Source organism: Salvelinus fontinalis, chromosome 11 (assembly GCF_029448725.1).
Source record: "Salvelinus fontinalis isolate EN_2023a chromosome 11, ASM2944872v1, whole genome shotgun sequence".
NCBI classification, from domain to species: domain Eukaryota; kingdom Metazoa; phylum Chordata; class Actinopteri; order Salmoniformes; family Salmonidae; genus Salvelinus; species Salvelinus fontinalis.
Genome location: NC_074675.1, coordinates 17027667 through 17054863, shown reverse-complemented (window position 1 = coordinate 17054863; position 27197 = coordinate 17027667). Strand labels below are relative to the sequence as shown.

General features: G+C 42.2%; 1 long non-coding RNA gene across 3 annotated transcripts in view; it reads right to left on the bottom strand.

Moving 5' to 3' along the window:
- The window catches only part of LOC129865186 (uncharacterized), a 36876-nt gene that overhangs the window by 5212 nt on the left and 4467 nt on the right, over nt 1-27197 (bottom strand). For all 3 annotated transcript variants that reach the window (XR_008761323.1, XR_008761324.1, XR_008761322.1), the window contains one exon: nt 9407-9644. This is a non-coding gene — a long non-coding RNA (uncharacterized LOC129865186). The remainder of the gene's footprint in view (nt 1-9406; nt 9645-27197) is intronic.

Here is a 27197-nt window from a genome sequence, read left to right as displayed (position 1 = left end):
GTGGTGTGTGTGTGTGTGTGTGTGTGTGTGTGTGTGTGTGTGTGTGTGTGTGTGTGTGTGTGTGTGTGTGTGTGTGTGTGTGTGTGTGTGTGTGTGTGTGTGTTTTCCAAGCCCTATCCATAGTCCACAGCTGTAGCTCTTATGAGAATCACCGAATTAGAAAATGAATTTAAAAAATCCCCCATGAAAACGGTTGCTACCTTTCCCATTTCAACCGTCAGCAAAACAATTGATGGTTCTGTATTAAGATAATCAACAGATGTTGCTACATATTAATGGTAATAATGACTGTGTCCCTTTGGTAATTTACTGTCTGTCTGGGGAGCAGTTCTACACACATACTCACACACAAACACTTATAACCAACCACATGCAAAATCACACACACACACAGGTCCCCGCTCATAACCACACACAGCTCTCCCTCAGGCCGAGCCACACAGAGACATTGGCGAACAGTGTCTGTCCCGACCGAGCCCAGTTGACTGGCAGGGGATGTATATATGAGTATATATGTATATATGTATATATATATATACATATATATACATATATATACATATATATATATATATATGTATATATGATCCTAGACAGGTTAAGCACTTAGAAGGAGTCGATAGTCTCTTAATGTCAGATGGAGCTGAGAGAGGAGTCCTTTCCTGATCTGCTGTTTGAAGAGTGGCACAGAGACACCTCTGTCAGGGGAGATAAGGCGAGCACAGAGCAGAGAGGACGGAGCTGAGCGAAGCGCCAAATGACTGACTGACTGACTGCACTCCTCTGCACGCCACGCTCAATCACTCTGGAAACCAAATAAATGAAGTCAAATCAAATGTATTTATAAAGCCCGTTTTACATCAGCAGATGTTACAAAGTGCTCATACAGAAATAAACTGAGAGAAAGGGGGAGAGAACAAGAAGGAGAAAGAAAGAAGGGGGAAGAATGAAGGTATGAAGTGAGAGAGAGAGAGAGAGAGAGAGAGAGAGAGAGAGAGAGAGAGAGAGAGAGAGAGAGAGAGAGAGAAAAACGAGAAAGGGTGGTACAAAGAGAGAGAGAGAGTTCTTTTCAGGATGGATAAACATGAAGAGTCTCTCCCTCCCAGCTCTGTATGACAGCGTGAGTGTTTCACCCTGATTGTGGCTCTTTGAAGTAATGTGACTTGAGAGTTATGTTGATGTTCTGTCTTACAATCCGTAGCCCGTATCACGATCAGCCCCCTGTGAGGGAATTGGAGCAGACTAGCGAAGCGCTACATACATACAGCAGAGTGCATAGCATCTAGCACATTCGGTACGCATCACAACTGGAATGAGCACACACTCAGATTTTATCGCTACAAAAAAACTAACCATGCAAGATAGAGGCTGATTCCCCTCAGAGCAATTCTACGTCACTTTCAGTCAGAAAATGTTATACAAAGTGTGTTGAAAATGTGTTTTCCTGATATGACCTATGACCTCATTAAAGTGCTAAACTCATGGGGGGGGGGTTCTGGGAGTTGTAGTCATTTCAGTGCTCATTATGTGTGATTCTAGCATGGGTCCATCATTAGAACAGTCCCTGTGAGCAGCTCATCAAAGACTAGTCAGTCTATATCAGCATTACTATGGCCCCAGAGGTAGATAGTAAAGTGCAGAGGGCCACACAGCCAGGCATCACTATCATAATTGCCCTGCATTCTTTCTACAGAAATAACATGTGTGCAGGAGTGTGTGTGTGTGTGTGTGTGTGTGTGTGTGTGTGTGTGTGTGTGTGTGTGTGTGTGTGTGTGTGTGTGTGTGTGTGTGTGTGTGTGTGTGTGTGTGTGTGTGTGTGTGTGTGTGTGTGTGTGTGTGTGTGTGTGTGTGTAGCAATTTCTCCAGCTCTTTATTCTAATTATTCTAATTACCCTACATGATGACGACAGGCAGCATTCGACTGCCGACAAAAATACAGATTCTGGCAATTTCAAAACAACAAAAAATGTGCTGCCTATCTAACGAAGCCTTCATCTCTGAGTGTGTGGGTGAGTTTAGCTGGGTGTGAGTGATTGGGGGGGGGTTAATGATCCGTTTGTAGCTTCCTGCTACTTGATTGTGCTCGGCAGGACTGGTAATTTGATATTGTCATTGTCATTCAGAGTAGTGGAGAGTCTCATCTCGCTATTTTAACCAAGCTGTTTCTACCATCTTGATCCCAGACGTACCTGAGGCTCTGTAATTACCATTTCTCCCAGCCTTTCTATATTTGTTTAACAAACACGCCAGTGCAACTGCCGACACACACTCACAGGAGTACAAACAAGAGTGCATGAAGGCACACACACAAACACGCGTACATACACCAGTACACACACATGCACACAAACGCAATCTCACGTTGTGACTAATCACCCTTCACTCACACACACTGTAGTTTGATGATTTTAGAGGAGTGTGTGTGTGTGTGGTGTGTGGTGTGTGGTGTGTGGTGTGTGGTGTGTGGTGTGTGGTGTGTGGTGTGTGGTGTGTGGTGTGTGTGTGTGTGTGTGTTTCTGTGCTGTAGTCAAACGCTTGTTTTGTAAAGGTTTAGGTCCCAGGGAAGAGAAGATGATCAGGACACTCTCGTTGAAAGTCTTCATGAGCATCAAGTCAGAATGCTGTTTGTTGTGTAGATTATTCAGTGTGAGTAGAACAGGTGTGCAGGAGTCAGGGCCACGGCTTGATGTAAAAACAGCTTGATAGATGCAATTGATATTCATCTTCCATCAGAAAGAGGACACAGTGTTGACATTGTGGAGCCCAGTGGCGACCTGTCATTCATTTTGGCATTAATACTCATCACATATCAGTTTGCAAACAATAACAACAACAAAAATAATTGAGTTAATAAAACTGCATACAAACATGGTCTCTTTTTTGCTTTCTTGAGTAAGGCAGCTTCAAAATGCAGCTGTTTCAGCCTAGCTCAGTGCTTTCTGTGGTGGTGGGACAAGCCAGCGGAAAATAGAGTGAAGGAGTTGGTAATGTTCTCTAGTTCAACCGTGATTGGCTCAGTGTTCTGTCACTCATGGGGACACTACATCACCGCAAAGTTTACAGGGAGAGCTAGAATGTTCAAACTACTTGGGTGCTGCCATAGAGTTACATTAGAAGTGCCCATCCAGGAAGGCTCAAGGTCATTGGCCACAGATACAATTATGTCAAATAATGTTATATCTACCGTGTCTTTGATTGGACTGTCAACATCAGACTTTCAAAATCTTAGCTAGCAAGCTAGACAAGCAGTCATTATCATGAATCAAGTCGACAATCTACTGGCAAATCCTTTTCAATCGTTGTCATATGAAGATAAATTATAGATAAAATGTGTCGGTGCTCATCGGCCATTGGACATAAACATTACACAACAAGTTGGAAATCGCAAATTCAACAATGAGTGGTTTGGAAGGAATCAGTGGCTAACTTCAAGCGTTGCAAAACAATCACTAGCCTGCTATTTATTCAGTGGAGAGGGTGTGGGGTCCAAGTCTACGGTTAAGGGTCTCTTTTCCAAGCTTAAAATAATAAACGTTCACATGCAACACCATGTGCCAGGGAAGGTTGAATACATTAGCCATGCTGTCAATCCCCCATGACTTCTTCCACATTCAAAATAACCGGAAACTCAGAACTGGGAAGTCTTAGACTTCAGTGAGTTCAAGACAACTGGGAACTCAGAAAAAAACAAGCCCCGACTGGGAAAATACATTTTGAACAGTCATCCAACTCGGGAACTCTGGCCTCTTTCTAGAGCTCCGACCTGAAGTTCACTGATGTCATGATTCAACTTTGTTTTTTTCAGAGTTCCCAGTTCTCTTGAAAGCACCATAAATCCAGAGAATACCAGACTTTGATGACAAAGTACAAGAAGGAACACCACTACCTTCCAGTTCAAGTGAGCACAGCACAACAAGGTCCAAATATTTATATTATACTGCTGCATAAATTATGCAATATGCCAGGGAGATATGTATACTGTAGCTTAGAAAGTAATACTAAGTGTATATTGTGTAGTAATCTGTTAGTTGCCCATGTGCCTCACCCTAATAATTTGGTAAATTTCCTCCTCATAACTTAGCTTACTGTTCTGACTTGGTGGTGCACATGTAGCCTATAGCCTGTTTTACAGAAATGTCATCATCATATCTTGTAAAAGCTTTCATTGTCTGCTTATATGCCCCCTAATTTATCCTACGGTTCTGATTTGGTGTACAGGGAGAATACTGTAAGAACCCCGGCCCATGTTCTGAATTCTGTCGCTATACAGTTCAAAAGTGCTGAACAAATAGTTATATTGACCACATCCATTTTAGCTCGCACATTCATGTCTTAATCGAAATTACGGATTGCCTCTTATCTGCTCATCGTTCCCTTATGCAAAAGATTGTACATCTCGATTGTCAGTAGAAACCACATTTATATAAGCAAGTCAGCCATATCAGCTATGTTTTTTGAAAAGGCAGTAAATGAAGCTGAATGAACTGTTTCGCTGCCAGACATGGCTCCACTGACAGCCAGGGTAGCGGTGGTAAGGATTCACTCCATGGTGCTGAAAGGAAAGCTCTGCTGTTGGGACAGATTTATGTAGGCCCTAACAATTTGTGGGCACCGTTTGTCACCATTATAGTGCAATTCATGTATTGTTTAGTGGCTTTGCTGGCATGTATACTTAACTTTTTTTTGTTGCCCCACCTAGATTAACACGCTAAAATCACCACTGGTGGAGCATGTAACGCACAGCAGAGAGCTGGAATGTGGCACACACTGAATAGTGAATAGAACTAAGTGTGTGAGGACTGTTTGTTTCTCTCTGAGGAGTACTCTAAGCACTTAAAGGAAGGGGAGAGTGGATTGTCACTCTCTGGGGTCTGGAGAAGGTGGGAAGCAAGTGTGTGTTTTCTGAGAGAGAGAGAGAGAGAAAGACACAGACAGACAGACAGACAGACAGACAGACAGACAGACAGACAGACAGACAGACAGACAGACAGACAGAGGGGTGTAGCTGGTAACAGGCTAATGTAAAAAGCAGACCCAGTACTATGGGAAGATCTGACCATACGGTAATACCCTTTACTGACTCCCTACAGGCTGTGGCAGCTGTTCACTTGATCTAATTGATGGCAGCTGTTCACTATCAAAAATCAAGGCTAAGGAGCAGAGAGCCACTGTCCTGACTGGCTATGTATATGAGAGAAAGCTGGTAGAGAAACAGTGTGAAAATGTTAGGTGAGTCAGTTGATCAGCTATATTGTGGATTCTACAGGTATTTTTCCAGAGGTGGCTGTTGGGAGGAGCTATAGAAGGATGGGCTCATTGTAATGGCTGGAATGGAAGTAATGGATAGGTATCAAACATCCTCTTATAGCTCCTCCCACCAGCCTCTTCTGTATTTTACTGATCTCTTTGTAGCTTACCGGTGTTGGTTGTTTAGAGTCCTTACATACCACACCTGACATACCCAGTGGCCACCTCACACCTGCAGGCATTTTATACCATCCATACATTACTCCCTATCTCTGTTCCTCCAACTTACTATCTCTCTGTCAGTGCTGTCTCACCTGTTGCCTGTGCAGAGGTACAACACAGTAGTTTGACACTGTTCTGAGGTGAGTCTGTGTTTCCTATCTGGCTCCGAGTCAGTCCAGGTACTGACTGGGGATAGAGGGTCCCTACTGTCACACAGCACAGCCTGTTCCCCCATGGCCTAATTGGCTCAACCCTGCTTACAGCAACGCTGTTACTAAGTTACTGCCCTGTGTGTGTGTGTGTGTGTGTGTGTGTGTGTGTGTGTGTGTGTGTGTGTGTGTGTGTGTGTGTGTGTGTGTGTGTGTGTGTGTGTGTGTGTGTGTGTGTGTGTGTGTGTGTGTGTGTGTGTGTGTGTGTGTGTGTGTGTGTGTGTGTGTGTGCGCGCGAGAGAGATAGACAGAGAGAGTTTCATGTATCCTCAAGCTCTGACACATCGTCTCTGGTTAGAAGTACAAATGTGACAAAATGTCCAGCAAGTGTCACACACTCACAAGACAGTCCTGTCATTGTGCGTGTATGTGCACATTTGTGTGTGTTCCTGTGTGAGCAGAGACAGAGCTTAAGAATGTTGTTCAGACAAAGACAAAGTTCATATTTATACTGAACAAAAATAGAAATGCAACATGCAACAATTTGATATAAGGAAATCAGTCAATTTAAATGATTTCATTAGGCTCTAATCTATGGATACCACATGAATGAGCAGGGACGCAACCATGGGAGCCAGGCCCACCCAATCAGAATTCGTTTTTCCCCACAAAAGGGCTTTATTAAAGACAGAAATACTACTCAGCTCACTAACAGGAATGTAAACACATTTTTGCAAAAACAACTGGAGAAATAAGCTTTTTGTGTGTATGGTGCATTTCTGAGATCTTTTAAATCAGCTCATGAAATGAGGGACCAACACTTTACATGTTGTGTTTATATTTTTGTTCAGCACATTTACGTTTTTCTCTGCTAAATAATTCCTTTCAAATAGTTAACAGTAGTATCACCCAATATTTATAAGCTTATCCATTTTTCCAGCGTCCCACCTACTGGGTCCTAACTTTACCGTGCTTCTACACCTGCATTGCTTGCTGTTTGGGGTTTTAGGCTGGGTTTCTGTACAGCACTTCGAGATATTAGCTGATGTACGAAGGACTATATAAAATAAACTTGATTTGATTTGATGATCTCTCCAAGAAAACAAAACAACATATATTTGACTTGATGACAACAAGACTAAACAAAATATATTTGACTTGATGACAACAAGACTAAACAACATCTATTTGACTTGATGACAACAAGACTAAACACCATCTATTTGACTTGATGACAACAAGACTAAACACCATCTATTTGACTTGATGACAACAAGACATAACAACATCTATTTGACTTGATGACAACAAGACTAAACAGCATCTATTTGACTTGATGACAACAAGACTAAACAGCATCTATTTGACTTGATGACAACAAGACTAAACACCATCTATTTGACTTGATGACAACAAGACTTAACAACATCTATTTGACTTGATGACAACAAGACATAACAACATCTATTTCACTTGATGACAAAAAGACTAAACAGCATCTATTTGACTTGATGACAACAAGACTAAACACCATCTATTTGACTTGATGACAACAAGACTTAACAACATCTATTTGACTTGATGACAACAAGACTAAACACCATCTATTTGACTTGATGACAACAAGACATAACAACATCTATTTGACTTGATGACAACAAGACTAAACAACATCTATTTGACTTGATGACAACAAGACATAACAACATCTATTTGACTTGATGACAACAAGACTAAACAACATCTATTTGACTTGATGACAACAAGACTAAACACCATCTATTTGACTTGATGACAACAAGACTAAACAACATCTATTTGACTTGATGACAACAAGACATAACAACATCTATTTGACTTGATGACAACAAGACTAAACACCATCTATTTGACTTGATGACAACAAGACTAAACACCATCTATTTGACTTGATGACAACAAGACTAAACACCATCTATTTGACTTGATGACAACAAGACTAAACACCATCTATTTGACTTGATGACAACAAGACTAAACACCATCTATTTGACTTGATGACAACAAGACTAAACACCATCTATTTGACTTGATGACAACAAGACTAAACACCATCTATTTGACTTCATGCCAATCTCACTAAACATAAATCAATTTGACTTCATGCCAAACTGCCTAAAAGCTAACCCCTGAGATTTAAGTGGTGGGACGACACCACTTATACCAGGCTACCTATTCTCTCTTAACCCCCAGAACGGTGGCCGATGGAAGAGGTGAAGCAAGATGTTTCACTCTGGCCAGAATCTGTCCAAAATAAGCCCAGTGCGTTTCTTTGGGCTTATTTTGGACCTAAGCGTGTTGCCTGCCTCCCTGCCTTTTGGACAACGACTCCCATTGTTAGGGACATGAACATTTCGTCATTATGTACAGATCTCTGGAGATGGGCATTGATTTAGAATGCCATGTTTGTGTGTGTGTGGGTGTTTAATTTATGTCGTATACACTGATTGAACAGGGTTTAAAGCAGGTGTACAAGCCTTTTGTCAGAACACTTAGAATGTGACATGTATGGTGGCGACCACTGGTCCTGATGACTCAACAAGATCTCTTAGTTTCCCTTCGAAATACCACGTAATATGGATGAACGTCTGTTTTTGACGCATTAATTCTGCATGGTTATAGGGTTAAAACAGAAACATCTCAAAGGTTAACAGTGTAGACATTCATTCTGAGTGGTTAAAGTTAGGGCTATGGTTTGGGAAGGCTCAGCAAACCAACCGACCACATACCATCATGTATCATCAAGTATTCTCATGTCTCGCTAGAGAATTGTGAACTGCAGTGGTACAGTGGTTTGGTGGACGTACGTAAGCATCGGCCTCTGATTCCAAAGGTTGCATATTCGAATCCGATCGAAAGTTGTTTTTGATATTTTTGTTTTAAGCTTATCCCAATCCTTAACACTAACCTTAACCATTCGGAGTTAATGCCTAACCTTAAGAATTCAGAGTTAATGCCTTAACTTAACCCTAATCTTAAAAATTCAGAGTTAACGCCTAAACTTAACCCTAAAGACTTCAAAATGTGACATTTGAGAAACATGGATGAACGTCTAATTCTGACATGAGACTGTGAGAGCTTGTAGCACAAATCAGGGCTACCACTTCTAACAGGCTACCTGTTCCCCCAGTCATTACTCCAATCAGCAGCCAAGTAGTGAAGGATTACTCCCCCAGTCCTACTTCTACTTCCTGTGTGTGGAGAACTGTTACATTAGTCATCAGCCAGCTTGTTTACAATGTAATTTAGCCTCGCTTCTGGTGTTGCTGTTTGAGCTCAGCTTCCAGACTAGGGCAGCTCCTCCTAGCTATTCAGGGGGCCTGATTGGAGAACGGTGGGCTATAAGCATTAATTTAGAATATATATGTGTGTGTGTGTGTGTGTGTGTGTGTGTGTGTGTGTGTGTGTGTGTGTGTGTGTGTGTGTGTGTGTGTGTGTGTGTGTGTGTGTGTGTGTGTGTGTGTGTGTGTGTGTGTGTGTGTGTGTGTGTGTGTGTGTGTGTGTGTGTGTGTTAAAGCAGGTGCACAAGCCTCTTGTCAGAACACTTAGAATGTCAAATGAATGGTTCCAACCACTGGTCCTGATGACTACCCACTTAGAAATGGCCACTTCCCAGATGTGTCTGTGTGCTCTACCATCTGAATCCTACTTTACAATTTTGATTAAGTTTTTCACCCACTTTTTCCTGTCCGTCTGGCTCACATTGGATCGTTCCCTGTTTTTGTAGTGTCTGTAGCGTTTTGCCTCACCTGGGTTGTGCAGTAATGTTTGCTACCTCTTACGGTAGCAGGCCCATTGAAGCGTGTGATACATCATATTCTGAGTGTGTTCCGCCACGTCCTCACAGGCCTGATTTCCCACGGGGTGCAGGCGTTTGGCATGTTTACATTTAGTTCCTGTTTCCAACGCTAGATCAAACGCCTCTCTTCTGCGATGCACAATACTCAGTGCTCCAGAGGGAATACGTGATGACCTCGCCTGTTACTCCTAAAGAGAGGAAACACAAACACAAACACTTCAGGACACAGGGGAGATACGCCACAGTATGTAGGCCAGTGTGCGTGTGTGAGTGCTTGCATATGTGCATGTGCCCTCTATGGTAGTAGAATGCACAATGGTAATAATGGAAGGAGTTTGTAAATCAATGGCGTCATGTGGTCTTCGGTCTCTCTTGGGACAGCTGTAGGTTAATGGCTCTATAGCTTGCTTATCAGCCTCACTCCTCACTCAGGTTCAAACAGACGGAAATGAATTGGCTCTACAGCCTCTGAAATCAATTCCAGACTATGTAATGTTAAGGCTCCCGTGTCAATCTTGTGGGTGAAAGGGGTGAACCACTGACATGAAAAAAAACAACATGTTCTCATCTTGAACATGGTTCCCTCTCTCCATCAACTAGCCGGGTGAGACATGTCTCCTGTCTCTCTCCTGTCTTTTTTGTGGGTTTTTTCTACTCTCCCCCACTTGCAAGTGTTCATTCAAATGCTCTATCTACCTCTTTCACCTTTCTCCCCATCTCCTGTCCTGCTCTCTCCCCAAACAGTCTCTCTATCTCTTTCTACTTTCCTTCCTCTATCCCTCCCTCATCTCACCCTCTCTCTCTCCTAGTTTAAACTCTCCCACAGCTCTCTCTCCTCTCTGTCGTTTGATTCCCAGTCTGACAGGTACACGGTAGTATGCAGGCTAGTTTGGGTATAGGGTGTATGATTAGTATTGGTGGTTGTGGTGCACGGGGCCAGGCTCTGACACTTCCTCTCTGTCTGTGGGCCCTCGCTGGGCCCCGGCAGGGCGAGCCACTCAGGTGGAGCGAGGGAGAGACCTGCCGCTGGCTGTCAGTTTGATCGGGCCGCGGGATTGGCTGAGCACTGGTCCGGAAGCATGGATATTGCACAGCAGAGCTCATCTCAGGAGACCTTTAACCTCCAGCATGACAGCCAATAGAAAGTGCGTGTGTGTGTTTTCGTGTGAGTGCATCTGTTCTCTCTACCTCCCTCTATCTGACAGTCTGTGTCTGTTCCCTGCTTTTCATCTAATCCCTCCCAATCTCTATCCATCACTCTCTTTCCTCATCTCAGTCTTCTCTACTATATCCACCTTTCATTCTCCTCCTGTCACTCACTCTCTCTCTCTCTCTTTCTTTCTCCCACTCTCTGCCGTAGAGGTAGAATCCTCTCCCTCAACCACTCATTAGTGGTAAATTCCTGTGGATTTGTTTCTCTCCTCCGCTCCGTCATTCCCCTTCTCTGCCACCTGTCTAATTTGAAGCGCAATACTCTCCCTCTAGCGTGAAAATGTTGCATCATTCATCGTCTTTCTAATTCCTAAAAAATATCACAGCTGCAACACTTACGTTTAAATATGGGGATATTGCCCAAAGTGAATGGCTTCTAAGAGGCACATCAATTTGAGGAAATATTTTTGTTCCATTTCCAGGAACACATAGAAACATTTTCTTAACTCAATTTTTTTAACTGCATTGTTGGTTAGGGGCTTGTAAGACAGCATTTCTCAGTAAGGTCTACACCTGTTGTATTCGGCGCATGTGACAAATACAATTTGATTGGATTTTGATTTGATTTCAAATCCACAGATACTGAAAATATCTTGGAGAAATGTGTATTTCTCCTTTTGCTTGGGTTGGTCCCATCTCTCAATGTCTATCCTACCCTGTCAATAATACAGGGGGTCATATTCAACAACAATCTCTTCGACCCCCACTCCATCCCTGAAAACAGACAAAATATTGGTTGCTAGCTCATCTCATTCCTAGGTGACGGGTTTGGTGGCAGCCATTTTTCGCCTGGCTGCCCAGTACGAAGCTGTTTTTGCGGTGGGTGGGCAGGGCTATATTCAGTTCAAATTGAACTGGGGGATGATTAGATGGCCACTTATTGATAAAGCCAGAGTAGTATTTTAGCTGTGGACAGGCATGGTGTGCTGTGTGTTCTGTATCAGGATGGAGACTGTCTGACTTGCTGGTACTGTGAATATACCTGGGAACCTAATGGCTGCTCCTGTACAGCTACAGTACACTGTATATGGTCTTTCTATAAACTGCACTGGAAAACCTGTTACAGCTGTTGACAAGTCATTGATAGTAGTGTGCCATTTTGTTCATGTCATTACATTAAGATATGATGGGGGAACATACTGTATCTATACTCAATCAAATTCACAAGTTGATTTAAAACCTATGGTTATGTTTGCTGTCTTGTCGGATTTGTCCAAAATCGTGTGACATGAAACATAACTTTTCTGTCCTTGCATCTATGGCAGTGTCATTTGTCGTTATATCATAAGTTAAGCATTAATCAGTTCATGTAACATAGGCGCAGGGCAGCAGGAAACAAGTGCAGTTAGTGAGTTTAAAAAATAATGAACACGGACCGATACAAACCAAGAGCAGCATCTGATATGGAACCACAAACAATACTCCCTGATGACTACTAACAGTACTACATAAAGGCTGAGTAATCAAGGGAGTAATGAAGTCCAGGCGGGACTGATGATGAGATGCAGGTGTGCGTAATGAGGGCTGCCAGGTGTGCATAAAGACGGGTTGCCAGGACCGGTGGTTAGTAGACCGGCGACGTCGATTGCCAGAGGGGAGCGGGAGTAGAAGTGACAGTTAAATAAAATGAAATAGACATTGAACTGTTATCCTGGATCTGGCTGTCTGACAGTTCTTTGTGTAGAGATCTCAGAAATACAGTGTAACTACATAACACTTCGTGTCTCCTTCTGTTACGGGGTGAAAACTGTTTTCATGGGCACACAAATCCCTCAGAAATGTATGTGATTGCTAAATCAAATGCTTCGAATCAAAAGTAACCGTACCGTGATACTTAGAACCTAAATCAATACCGTTCTTCAATAATTTAGCATAATACTTGTCGGATGCCTTTCGGCGTTGAGCTGTCTAATTACGCCTTGATGTTTTCAAACATCATCTGATCCAGGAAGGAATTTTCTGATCTGATAGCCATTCCATGCAACAACAGCCCAAGTGCAGGAAAAAAAGGTTCAGAACATTTCGAAACGGCCACTTCCCAGATGTGTTTTTTCTGAGTCTGTGTGCTCTACCATCTGAATCCTACTTTACAACTTTGATGTTTTTCACCCACTTTTTCCTGTCTGTCTGGCTCACATTGGATCGTTCGCAGTTTTTGTAGTGTCTGTAGTATTTTTCCTCACCTGGGATGTGCAGTAATGTTTGTTACCTCCTACGGTAGCAGGCCCATTGAAGCGTGTGGCACATCATAGTCTGAGTGTGTCCCGCCACGTCTTCAAAGTCAAATGCTGGAAAGAAGGTGTTAGTGAGAAATGTCCAGTATATTTTGGATTCTCATTCCTTACGTCGGTGAAGACCATTGTGCCTGGATCCATGCTGGATCTAATATCTCTAGCAAATTGATGTTGATCATTTGTTGTTGTCTGCTCGATTTACAGCAGGGTCTGGTAAGATTCAACACAGAAAGCATCAAGGTAATGAGTTCATGTTTTTGTGGCCCGGATTGGACACGGAGTCTACTGTGCGCAATTGTGCAGGATATACTATTGCGCAACACCCAATGCTATTCCTAAGAATTATTCTGGATACCATGACATCAAATTATATAGCCTAACGGGCTTATTCACAATATGATATGGTAATGAAATATCATGACAGTCCCTCTCTGGCCTCTAGGTCACCAGCCTGCTCATTATGGCGCACACCTGTCACCATCGTTATGCGCACTAGCTCGTCATCAGACTCACCTGGACTCCATCACATCCCTGATTACCTTCCCTATATACAGTTGAAGTCTGAAGTTTACATACACCTTAGCCAAATACATTTAAGCTCTGTTTTTCACAATTCCTGACATTTAATCCTATCAAAACATTCCCTGTCAGTTAGGGTCACCACTTTATTTTAAGAATGTGAAATGTCCGAATAATAGTTGAGAGAATTATTTATTTCAGCTTTTATTTATTTCTTCACATTCCCAGTGGGTCAGAAGTTTACATACACTCAATTAGTATTTGGTAGCATTGCCTTTAAATTGTTTAACTTGGGTCAAACGTTTCGGGTAGCCTTTCACAAGTTCCCACAATAAGTTGAGTGAATTTTGGACCATTCCTCCTGACAGAGCTGGTGTAACTGAGTCAGGTTTGTAGGCCTCCTTGCTCGTACACGCTTTTTCAGTTCTGCCCACAGCTTTTCTATAGGATTGAGGTCAGGGCTTGGTGATGACCACTCCAATGCCTTGATTTTGTTGTCCTTAAGCCATTTTGCCACAACTTTGGAAGTATGCTTGGGGTCATTGTCTATTTGGAAGACCCATTTACGACCAAGCTTTAACTTCCTGACTAATGTCTTGAGCTGTTGCTTCAATATATCCACATCACTTTCCTCCCTCATGATGACATCTATTTTGTGAAGTGTACCCATCCCTCCTTCAACAAAGCACCCCCACAACATGATCCTTCCACCCCCGTGCTTGGGATGGTGTTCTTCAGCTTGCAAGCGTCCCCCTTTTTTCTCCTAACATAACGATGGTCATTATGGCCAAACAGTTCTATTTTTGCTTCATCAGATCAGAGGACATTTCCCCCAAAAGTACGATCTTTGTCCCCATGTGCAGTTGCAAACCGTAGTCTGGCTTTTTATGGCGGTTTTGGAGCAGTGGCTTCTTCCTTACTGAGCTGCCTTTCAGGTTATGTCGATATAGGACTTTTTTTGCTGTGGATATAGATACTTTGGTACCTGTTTCCTCCAGCATCTTAACAAGGTCCTTTGCTGTTGTTCTGGGATTGATGTGCACTTTTCACACCAAATTATGTTCATCTCTAGGAGACAGAACGCGTCTCCTTCCTGAGCAATATAATGGCTGTGTGGTCCCATGGTGTTTATACTTACTTACTGTTGTTTGTACAGATGAACGTGGTACCTTCAGGCGTTTGGAAATTGCTCCCATTTTTTTTCTGAGGTCTTGGCTGATTTCTTTTGATTTTCCCATGATGTCAAGCAAAGAGGCACTGAGTTTGAAGGTAGGCCTTGAAATACATCCACAGGTACACCTCCAATTGACTCAAATGATGTCAATTAGCCTATCAGAAGCTTCTAAAGCCATGACATCATTTTCTGGAATTTTCCAAGCTGTTTAAGGGCACAGTCAACTTAGTGTATGTAAACTTCTGACCCACTGGAATTGTGATACACTGAATTATAAGTGAAATAATCTGTCTGTGAACAATTGTTGGAAAAATGACTTGTGTGATGCACAAGGTAGATGTTCTAAACGACTTGACACAACTATAGTTTGTTAACAAGACATTTGTGGAGTGGTTGAAAAATGAGTTTTAATTAAAGACTCCAACCTAAGTGCATGTAAACTTCCGACTTCAACTGTATGTCACTCTGTTTGGTTCCTTCCCCAGGCGTCATTGTTTCTGTTTCTGTGTCATGTCTGGGCGTTGTTCGTAGCTTCTTTTTTTAAATTATGTTACGATTATTTATTAAAACACTCACTCTCTTGCTTCCCGACTCTCAGCACACATCGTTACAGTGACAAATATATTTGGGTTTCCATGTTGTACCTAAAATGTTAAACAATACAAGGGGCGGTTACACCACGTGCGGTTATGATGAGGACAACAACATCGAATGCTGGCTTCAACTTGGCTTTCTATACAAAGCCTTCCATTACAAAAGGAACCTGGTTTTTGTTCGCTTTCTCAATATAAAAACAGCCATGGTGAGATTCAAATGGTGAGCCTAATGCTACTGCTATTCATGGCTTTATTATGTGTGCCTGCGTTGGCCACATGGGCTTCAGAAAAATCTCCATGCATCCAATTTATTTTATCAGGTCCACATTATATTCACATATTTTAGAATGTAGTAATAATTTGAATATAAATGCATTGGCTAGGCCTAAAAAAAAATATCATTCTTACTGGTAAAGGCCTACTTTTTTAAAACACTTTTTGCGTGCTTTTCATGGGGAGGGGGGGGGGTTCTATATTGGGCCCTATGTGTACAGTTATATAAATTATACAATTGTATAACATTGAGGTTCAGTGGTTGAAAAAGTCCCTGAAATTCCTTGAATTTCACTTGCCAATGTCTGTCTGTATGAACCCTGCTTAAAGGATGTATAGTACTAGGCCTATGTTGTCATATAGGGTGGAGTTATGGAGTTATTTTGCATGTACAGTGTTCCTCTAAGAAGCCCTACACGTGGAAATGTTGAAAAATCCTTTCTATTTTTGTTTCAAAAATGTTTTATGTTCATCCCAATATCACACATTGGCCCCATTATCTATACAGTAGAAAGGCCCATATATACTCATTGTGGGTCATTTTAGATCTGAGGATAGGTGTAAGCGATGTGATTGAGTAGAATTGCATTACTGAATGTGTCTACAGTATGTGGGATTAATTGTGCACTGGATTTCAGGCCTGTATTTTCTACACACACCAGCAGAACGGTGTTATTGTACGTACATGGAGGGAGACATTTTCCACTGCTTGTTCTGTAACCAGATCAATGGCGGGATGTAAAGTCAGACATAACTAAAGGCTATATTGATTAGTCATTTGCTCCAAACTAACAGACTGAGCATGTTTTTATCTGCTGTGTGACTCGTATTGCTGGCTGTAGACACAGAGAAAAAACAAAGACCTACTAAGCCATTATTTAGGTGAAATCACTGCAGAGAAAAAGACACAAGGGAACACAGTGGAACACAGTGGATCACAGCGGAACACAGTGGTCAGTGAACTAACAGCACATGTACAACAGACACAAGAGCCTTGTCTGCATGGTGTTACTCTGTCTCTCATGCCATTCAATGTTGAAGGTGTGAGGTTTGTATATTATGTGTGTGTGTGTGTGTGTGTGTGTGTGTGTGTGTGTGTGTGTGTGTGTGTGTGTGTGTGTGTGTGTGGGTGGGGGGGGTGTTAAGTGTGTCATCATGTGAGATTGTTTTCACCTACTGTTTACAGGCTCGGTGTTGTCCTGAGACAGCTCAGCCTGTTACAGCCATAATAGAAGAACATGTGTATGTAAAAAGTGTATTGACTGGTCAGTATGAGCAGCAGGCTGCAGACCAGTGGATATGTGTGATGTATAGTGGTCTATGTTACATACTGTAAGGTGTTTGTGTGGATGGTTTTATTCGTTTAGGAGATTAGATTAACCCAGGTTATTGGCTGGCCCTTGACCACATCCTCTTATTGATATGATCACTCGTCTTCGGCATGCTAGCAGGGAAGTGTGTGTGTGTGTGGCGGTGCGCGTGCGTGTGGTTGTGCCTACTGTATGTGTACGGGTGTCTGTCTTCATTTTCTGTGTGTACAGTTTAAAATAATTTATGCTGAATTTATGTTGGCATGCATTCTATTTCCTGTGTTTTAATGAGTGTGTCTGCCGTCCTCTCTGACCGATGCTGTGTGCCAGTGTGGTAATGACGGCTGGTTAGTGTGCGTGTGGGCGTGCGTCAGGGCTAGGTTAACATGGCTATTTCCAGTCCATTCTACAGCGCCTACACACACTGAGAAGTGCATGCTCACACACTCAAACACGGATGCTTGACAGCGTGAGCACGTGAATGTGGAACACACACGCAAACGGATAAATGTTCTCCAAGTCATACAGGATCATGTAGTTTGTGATTTGTAAGTCGCTCTGGATAAGAGCGTCTGCTAAATGACTTAAATGTAAATGATTTAACCAATACATTACTTACTGTGCTGATTCTGTAGAGTTGTATATTAAAGTGGATCTACAGTACTCATTTTCCTGATGTTTGTCTCTCCCTTTGTTCTCTCTCTCTCATCTCTCCCTTCGTTTCTCTCGCTCCCTTTGTTTCTCTCTCTCTCCCTTTGTTTCTCTCTCTCCCTTTGTTTCTCTCTCTCTCCCTTTGTTTCTCTCTCCCTTTGTTTCTCTCCCTCTCTCTCTCCCCCCCTTTGTTTCTCTCCCTCTCTCTCTCTCCCTTTGTTTCTCTCCCTCGCTCCCTCTCTCTCCCTTTGTTTCTCTCCCCCTCTCCCTTTGTTTCTCTCCCTCTCTCTCTCTCTCTCTCCCTTTGTTTCTCTCTCTCTCTATCTCTCCCTTTGTTTCTCTCTCTCTCTCTTTCCCTTTGTTTCTCTCTCTCTCCCTACGTTTCTCTCTCTCTCTCCCTTGGTCTCTCTCTCTCTCTTTCTCTCTCTCTCTCTCTCCCTTTGTTTCTCAAATTCAAATTCAAATTGAAGCTGCTTTATTGGCATGAAAAACATTGTGTCAATATTGCCAAAGCAACAATGTATACAATATACATTGTAATACAATTATAAACATTAAAATAATAATACAGTAAATAGGCAGTAAATAATAATACAAAATTAAATACAAAAATAATAAAAAGAAAATGGTAACAGTCAATAGTCGAATGTAATGTAATAAATATAAAAATATAAATGGAAAATTAAACTATAACTAACTTATAACTAAATAACGGTCATCTTCACCATTACATCAGTACTACAACTACTATCATCATTACCACTACTACCACCACCACCATCACTAAACTGCTATCATTACCATTACCACCCATCCACTACTATTTGGAATGATAACCTGTTGGGGATGGGGGCGCTGTTTAGACTATTTATGCTAATGTGGCTAATTTTTTAAACGGCTTCCCACAAAATCCTTGATCGTACAATATGCATATTATTATTATTATTGGATAGAAAACAGTCTATAGTTTCTATAGGAGTTGAAATTTTGTCTCTAAGTGGAACAGAGCCCATTCTACAGCAATTTCCCTGACATGGAGTCAGATTTGAGAAATGTTGGGCACTTTTCTGAAGTCAGTTAAAAGGGCACTGTCGTTGCTATGACTATACGGACACTTCTTACGTCTTCCCCTGGATGCCTTTACGTGATGACGATTCCAACGGGCTCGATTGCTCGTTCACAGGCCCTACAAATGAAAAAAACCTTTAGCTAGCAAGTCTTTTCTTGCTGCGTAACGCGCGTGGAAGACACCGACCCTCTCCTGTTCCAAGCGTTAGTTTAGCCTGTTATATTTCTCCGGTCATCTTTTCACTCGTTATAGGAGTTACAAACATCACAAAGTAGTTAATTTAAAGCGTTTTATAGCAATTTATATCCGTTTAGTGCGATTTTGGGACATTTATTTTTGCAACGATGTGAAAAGTTGGGCACGCTTTTCAGTTCATCCCGAACGTAGTTGACATTTCCACATGGCAAGAGGACAGCTTTCCACCAAAAGACGATTTCTCCCAAGAAAGGATCCTTTGCCCAAGATACTGATGGAAGAACAGCTCAAGGTAGGACATTTTTATTATGATAAATCGTGTTTCTGTCGAAACATTTTAGTGGCTTAGGACGCCATGTTTTTTGACGTAGCTTCGCTTGGCGCAAACTGTATTGAAAAGTAAGGATAAATTAAAAAATGTAATAACGCAATTGTATTAAGAATTAAATTGTCTATCAATCCCTGTCCACCCTATATTCTTTAGTCACGTTTATGAGTATTTATGTATAAGAGTAGATCACTGTCTAAGTGGCGCAAGGACAAATTCTGACCAGCCGAGTTACATTTCACATTGTCTAACCATGATTTTGGTGGCTAAATATAAACATTTTCGATCAAACTGTATATGCATGTTGTAATGTGATGTTACAGGAGTGTCATCGGAAGAATTCTGAGAAGGTTAGTGAAAAAATTAATATCTTTTGGCGATGTTGACTTTTATCGCTCACTTTGGCTAGAATCAATGCTGGGCTGCTAATTGCTATGTGCTAAGCTAATATAACGATTTATTGTGTTTTCGCTGTAAGACACTTAGAAAATCTGAAATATTGTCTGTATTCACAGGATCTGTGTCTTTCGATTCGTGTATGCTGTGTATTTTTACGAAATGTTTGATGATTAGTAGTTAGGTAAACACGTTGCTCATTGTAATTATTCTAGTCCATTTGTGATGGTGGGTGCAATTGTAAACTATGCCATATACCTGAAATATGCACTTTTTTCTAACAAAACCTATCCCATACCATAAATATGTTATCAGACTGTCATCTAATGAGTTTTTTTGTTGGTTAGGGGCTATAAATATCTTAGTTTAGCCGAATTGGTGATGGCTACTGGTGTTGGTGGACAAATAAAAGATGGTGGATTATGCTAATGTGTTTTTAGGTAATAGATGTACATCTTTACATATTGTGTCTTCCCTGTAAAACATTTTAAAAATCGGAAATGTTGACTGGATTCATAAGATCTGTGTCTTTCATTAGCTGTATTGGACTTTAATGTGTGAAAGTTAAATATTTTAAAAAAATATTTTTTTTGAATTTCGCGGCACTGGTTTTTCAGTGGGGGGGGGGGGGGGGGTGTGCCGCTAGCGCCACGCTGATCCTAGACAGGATAAACAACAATAATAATAGTAATAACAATAACAGTAATAATAAGTAAGTTACTGCTTACTATGCAGATGTTATTATTCAGTGTCCCTCAGGCTATGGCAGGCAAATACATATTTGGCTGCAAGAGGAGCCATTGCTCCATCACCCATGAGTATTTTTAGTTTTTCCTCTGGGTTTAATAAGTAAAAAAATCTGGAAAAAATGTAGTCATTTCTGTGAATAATGAATCTCTTGGTGAGGAATATTTATCACAGTAAAGGAGAACGTGCATCTCTGTTTCTACCTCCCCTGTCAGGCAGTGACCACATACACGCTCCTCTTTGGGTAGACATGTCTTTTTATGTCTGCCGGTTTCTATTGCCAATCGGTCCCCTCTCTCTCCCTTTGTTTCTCTCTCTCTCCCTTTGTTTCTCTCTCTCTCTCTCACGCTCTCTCTCTCTATCTCTCCCTTGGTTTCTCTCTCTCTCTCTCTCTCCCTTGGTTTCTCTCTCTCTCTCCCTTTGTTTCTCTCCCATTGTTTCTCTCTCTCTCCCTTTGTTTCTCTCTCTCTCTCCCTTTGTTTCTCTCTCTCTCTCCCTTTGTTTCTTTCTCTCTCTCCCTTTGTTTCTCTCTCTCTCCCTTTGTTTCTCTCTCTCTCTCTCCCTTTGTTTCTCTCTCTCCCTTTGTTTCTCTCTCTCCCTTTGTTTCTCTCTCTCTCCCTTTGTTTCTCGCCCTTTGTTTCTCTCTCTCCCTTTGTTTCTCTCTCTCTCTCTCCCTTTGTTTCTCTCTCTCTCCATTTGTTTCTCTCTCACCCTTTGTTTCCCTCGCTCTCTCCCTTTGTTTCTCTCTCTCTCCCTTTGTTTCTCTCCCATTGTTTCTCTCTCTCTCCCTTTGTTTCTCTCTCTCTCTCCCTTTGTTTCTCTCTCTCTCCCTTTGTTTTGCTCTCTCTCTCTCTCTCTCTTTTCCTCTCTCTCTCCCTTTGTTTCTCTCTCTCCCTTTGTTTCTCTCTCTCTCCCTTTGTTTCTCTCTCTCTCCCTTTGTTTCTCTCCCATTGATTCTCTCTCTTTCTCCCTTTGTTTCTCTCTCTCTCCCTTTGTTTTGCTCTCTCTCTCTCTCTCTTTTCCTCTCTCTCTCCCTTTGTTTCTCTCTCTCTCCCTTTGTTTCTCTCTCTCTCCCTTTGTTTCTCTCTCTCTCTCTTTTGTTTGTCTCTCTCCCTTTGTCTCTCTCTCTTTGTCTCTCTCTTTATCTCTCTCTCTCTTTGTCTCTTTGTCTCTCTTTGTCTCTCTTTCTCTCTCTCTCTCTGTATCTCTCTCTCTCTCTCTCTCTCTCCCTGTCTCTCTCATTCTTTGTTTATCTCTCTCTCTCTCTGTCTCTCTCATTCTTTGTTTATCTCTCTCTCTCTTTGTCTCTCTCTCTCTTTGTCTCTCTCTCACTTTGTCTCTCTCTCACTTTGGCTCTCTCTCACTTTGGCTCTCTCTCTGTCTCTCTGTCTCTTTGTCTCTCTCTGTCTGTCTCTCTCTCACTCACTCACTCACGCACGCACGCACGCACGCACTGGTTTTTCAGTGGGGGGGGGGGGTGTGCCGCTAGCGCCACGCTGATCCTAGACAGGATAAACAACAATAATAATAGTAATAACAATAACAGTAATAATAAGTAAGTTACTGCTTACTATGCAGATGTTATTATTCAGTGTCCCTCAGGCTATGGCAGGCAAATACATATTTGGCTGCAAGAGGAGCCATTGCTCCATCACCCATGAGTATTTTTAGTTTTTCCTCTGGGTTTAATAAGTAAAAAAATCTGGAAAAAATGTAGTCATTTCTGTGAATAATGAATCTCTTGGTGAGGAATATTTATCACAGTAAAGGAGAACGTGCATCTCTGTTTCTACCTCCCCTGTCAGGCAGTGACCACATACACGCTCCTCTTTGGGTAGACATGTCTTTTTATGTCTGCCGGTTTCTATTGCCAATCGGTCCCCTCTCTCTCCCTTTGTTTCTCTCTCTCTCCCTTTGTTTCTCTCTCTCTCTCTCACGCTCTCTCTCTCTATCTCTCCCTTGGTTTCTCTCTCTCTCTCTCTCTCCCTTGGTTTCTCTCTCTCTCTCCCTTTGTTTCTCTCCCATTGTTTCTCTCTCTCTCCCTTTGTTTCTCTCTCTCTCTCCCTTTGTTTCTCTCTCTCTCTCCCTTTGTTTCTTTCTCTCTCTCCCTTTGTTTCTCTCTCTCTCCCTTTGTTTCTCTCTCTCTCTCTCCCTTTGTTTCTCTCTCTCCCTTTGTTTCTCTCTCTCCCTTTGTTTCTCTCTCTCTCCCTTTGTTTCTCGCCCTTTGTTTCTCTCTCTCCCTTTGTTTCTCTCTCTCTCTCTCCCTTTGTTTCTCTCTCTCTCCATTTGTTTCTCTCTCACCCTTTGTTTCCCTCGCTCTCTCCCTTTGTTTCTCTCTCTCTCCCTTTGTTTCTCTCCCATTGTTTCTCTCTCTCTCCCTTTGTTTCTCTCTCTCTCTCCCTTTGTTTCTCTCTCTCTCCCTTTGTTTTGCTCTCTCTCTCTCTCTCTCTTTTCCTCTCTCTCTCCCTTTGTTTCTCTCTCTCCCTTTGTTTCTCTCTCTCTCCCTTTGTTTCTCTCTCTCTCCCTTTGTTTCTCTCCCATTGATTCTCTCTCTTTCTCCCTTTGTTTCTCTCTCTCTCCCTTTGTTTTGCTCTCTCTCTCTCTCTCTTTTCCTCTCTCTCTCCCTTTGTTTCTCTCTCTCTCCCTTTGTTTCTCTCTCTCTCCCTTTGTTTCTCTCTCTCTCTCTTTTGTTTGTCTCTCTCCCTTTGTCTCTCTCTCTTTGTCTCTCTCTTTATCTCTCTCTCTCTTTGTCTCTTTGTCTCTCTTTGTCTCTCTTTCTCTCTCTCTCTCTGTATCTCTCTCTCTCTCTCTCTCTCTCCCTGTCTCTCTCATTCTTTGTTTATCTCTCTCTCTCTCTGTCTCTCTCATTCTTTGTTTATCTCTCTCTCTCTTTGTCTCTCTCTCTCTTTGTCTCTCTCTCACTTTGTCTCTCTCTCACTTTGGCTCTCTCTCACTTTGGCTCTCTCTCTGTCTCTCTGTCTCTTTGTCTCTCTCTGTCTGTCTCTCTCTCACTCACTCACTCACTCACGCACGCACGCACGCACGCACGCACGCACGCACGCACGCACGCACGCACGCACACACACACACACACACACACACACACACACACACACACACACACACACACACACACACAATATGTGACCGACCTCTTGATTTGGTCTTATGTAGCAAAATTTAAAATTGTGTTTCTTACATTGGATAAAAGTAGAGACTCAGAGCTAGAAAATGGTATATCATACACTGCATTTGAGGAAATATGGGAAATTAATTCTGCTTTGAAAGTTGATAAAGTTTTGAGAAGCCCCACTTTTGAGAAAATGGTCCTTGAATGTTTTGGTACACCTACTAGAGAGCTCTTCCTTGTCCACACCCATTCAGCATCGTTCACACCCTCTTAAGCCTTAGCCCCACCCATCTCTTTAAGGATTCACATGCGAGGCCATGTGGTAAACACAAGCTACATCAAATGATATCTACATTTATTTATCACATGCACAGCATACAGAATGTGTAAACGGTACAGTGAAGTGGTTACTTACATAGTAGCATATGAACAACAGAAAGTGTTCAGATAAAATACTTCATAAAAATGTTGTCATTATTGTCTAAATTGATGTGTCGTGTGAAGGAAATGCTATAACAACCCCCCAGCCACATCTAGCTTAGTGGATGGGTCACTATTGTCTAGACATGTACACATGTTCATGAAAGACAATAGATGGCCGTAATCACCCCCAGACACACCTGGCTAACTTGATGGGTCATGTAATCATCCGGCCGAGGCAGAGTCTTTTGTTTAGACATGTAGCGAGCTAGCTAAACAATGAACCGGCATAATCCCAACTCATACTACTACCAATAAAACATTGTCATAGCTGTAGTATGAATCTGCAGGTAGCTAAAGCCAACAAACTAGGTTCATTGTTAGCTAGCTTATATCTTTTAAAAAACGTAACAGTAGCAAAGGACTGTCAACACAAACTGCTCACGTTATAGACAGAAGCACGCTACATGGCAGACCAATCCAAACTCATCTCCCTGTATGTTCAGCCCAACCATTATCTCAGCCAATCATTGCTAGCGGGAATGTTCCTGGCTTTTTCCATGGCTAAACCAACTAGGTTCGTAATTTAACAATTCATGGATGGAATACAAGTTTGTCATTAAGGCACATGGAAGTTCACATGTTCCAAAAGGCCTTTCTGCCCCCAAAAATTATGTTCACGTTCAATTGCCGCTCCTGTGAAGTAGTGACGTGTGACATACGCCTCGTTTCCTGAAATGAGTCACGGTACTGAGGTAAACAGGGCAGAAGGCAGAAGTCTGTGGAGCCTTTAAAGAAGAAGAGAAGAGTCCATTAATAAACACCTGATATACAGCTGAATGTGGAGAGAAAGGCTTGTTATCGCTGAACTCCACTTTTAGTGTAGAGACCTGAGCAACACACACACACACACACACACACACACACACACACACACACACACACACACACACACACACACACACACACACACACACACACACACACACACACACACACACACACACACACACACATACTTCAGCCTAGCTACAGTAAGATAAAAGGAATAATCCCACCAGGGTTTAAATTCTACTGTAAAACGAGCTAATTAAAATGATGATACACACACACACACACACACACACACACACACACACACACACACACACACACACACACACACACACACACACACACACACACACACACACACACACACACACACACACACACACACACTGCAGATTACAGGCGTCCACAGAGGCCCCACTACTGTGATGGATCGGTCTACATGAGAGAATTGGGGAGGAGGAAGGCAACACGGTCCTCTCAGGGCAAACAAAGCAAAATGTTTTTGATCACATTTTCAGTTAATTACCAGAGAACCCATGAGTAGTAGGAACATTCACTGTAATGGTAGACTGTATATTTAGTTACATTACAAATGAAATTGTCTATATCGTATTATGCGATGAGGCATTTTATTTACGAGCAGTGTTGGGGTTTGCGTTACATAATCAGATTACTTTTATGAGTAACATGGTAAAGTAACGGGTTACTTTCTCAAACTGTGTAATATTATTACAGTTACTTTGTCGAACAACGCGTGTGTTACTTTCAGAATCAATCTCTACTGGTCGTGTGTTTCCATGATCCGGTCTTGACCTGTTTCCTCATTTAGTTCTCGAGTGAGCGGAGAAAGGCTGCTTGGAGAAATGTCATGACAACTGCTGTCCATACAAATGTATAAAGTGCGCACCTCTGATCTTGGACATTGATCGCTTCTGTGATAGCAAATCCCATAGAGGGCTTTCCCATCTAGTTGCATGTGTGCCCTCTATACATATCTATGGGTTCGCGTTTGGTGTGTGAACGTTTAAATGTCAAAACATTTAAACGAAATTGGAAGCGTTACTGTTAAGGAAAATCCCGTTCAGAAATTTTTTGGTTTCGTTTTCCCCACCAATCCTAGTGCAGCTGGCTCGCCTGCTTGTTCTCTTCGCTAATGATGTGAGTGTGTGTTCAGTCTTCAAACCATAAGACTGCAGAATACTATAGTTAGTCTGGGTAGCTATTGGTGAACTATTTAACTATCTGTATTAACCCTTTTGCACTAACTCTTGACTCACCACAAACATTTTAGCTACTGTTTAATATAGAGCATCTGTACAGATCTGTGGCTTACAGTATACTGTACATGGCCCATATATAGCATAGCATTTGTAGTCTAGCACAGGAAAGCAGCGCCACAGATGAAAGGAGAAAGTCGTGATCAAACCTGAGTTAGTAAGTAGCCTGACTTTGGTAGGGCGTGAGCGGCTCGCCTTGCTCACTCTGACAGTCAAACAAACGGGTGAGATTGAGACTTTCTTTCATGAAAGTAACTCAAAGTAATATACAGTGCATTCGGAAAGCATTCAGACCCCTTGACTTCTTCCACATTTTGTTACGTTACAGCCTTATTCTAAAATATATATTTTTTTTTTTTCTTTAAATATCCTCAACAATCTATACACAATACCCCATAATGACAAAGCGGAAACTACAATTTCCAAAAAACGTCACACCCTGATCTGTTTCACCTGTCCGTGTGCTTGTCTCCACCGCCTCCACGTGTCGCCCATCTTCCCCACTTATCCCCTGGGTCTTTATACCTGTGTTTTCTGTCTGTCTGTGCCAGTTGGTCTTGTTTGCCAAGTCAACCAGCGTGTTTCTCTCAGTTCCTGTTTTTCCCAGTCTCTCTTTTTCTCATCCTCCTGGTTTGACCCTTGCCTGTCCTGACTGAGCCAACCTGCCCGAGCACTCTGCCTGCCCCTGACCTCGATCCTGTCTGCTGCCCTGTACCGTTTTGGACTCTGCCCTGGATATGAACGCTTGCCTGTCCCCGACCTGCCTTTTGTTTATCCCTTAGATTGTAATCAATACCAGAGCTCAAACCATCTGCCTCCTGTGTCTGAGTCTCGCATTGTATCGTGATAAAAACAGTTTTTCCTTTGTCTTTATGGGGTATTGTGTGTAGTTTGATGAGGATATAAAAAAAATCCAGTGTAAAAATGTAATATATTTTAGAATAAGACTGTAACGTAACAAAATGTGGAAAAAGTCAAGTGGTCTGAATACTTTCCAAATGCACAAATGTAACTAGTAATATGTTACGGTTTACTATCCACACAAAGTGTATTGGAAAGTAACATGAAATACATGGTCTCTGTCGAACTTTATCTCTCACCCCCATCTCTCTCGCTGTATCTCTCCCTCTGTTCCTCCCTCCCTCATTCTCTCTCTCCATCACACACACTAGAAACTATACGTTTCAGACAGGAACATTTGTAATTAATCGCCCCCGCTTTCTGTTCTCACAGTTGATTGGACGCCGTGTTCCTTGGTGAGGTGATAGCCGACGCCCACGCTGCACCCATCAATCTCCAATGACGTCCCTTTGTCACACGCACCGCCAGCCACCGCCCACCCGAGCCACACAGCCAATGAAAATACAGCTTAGGTG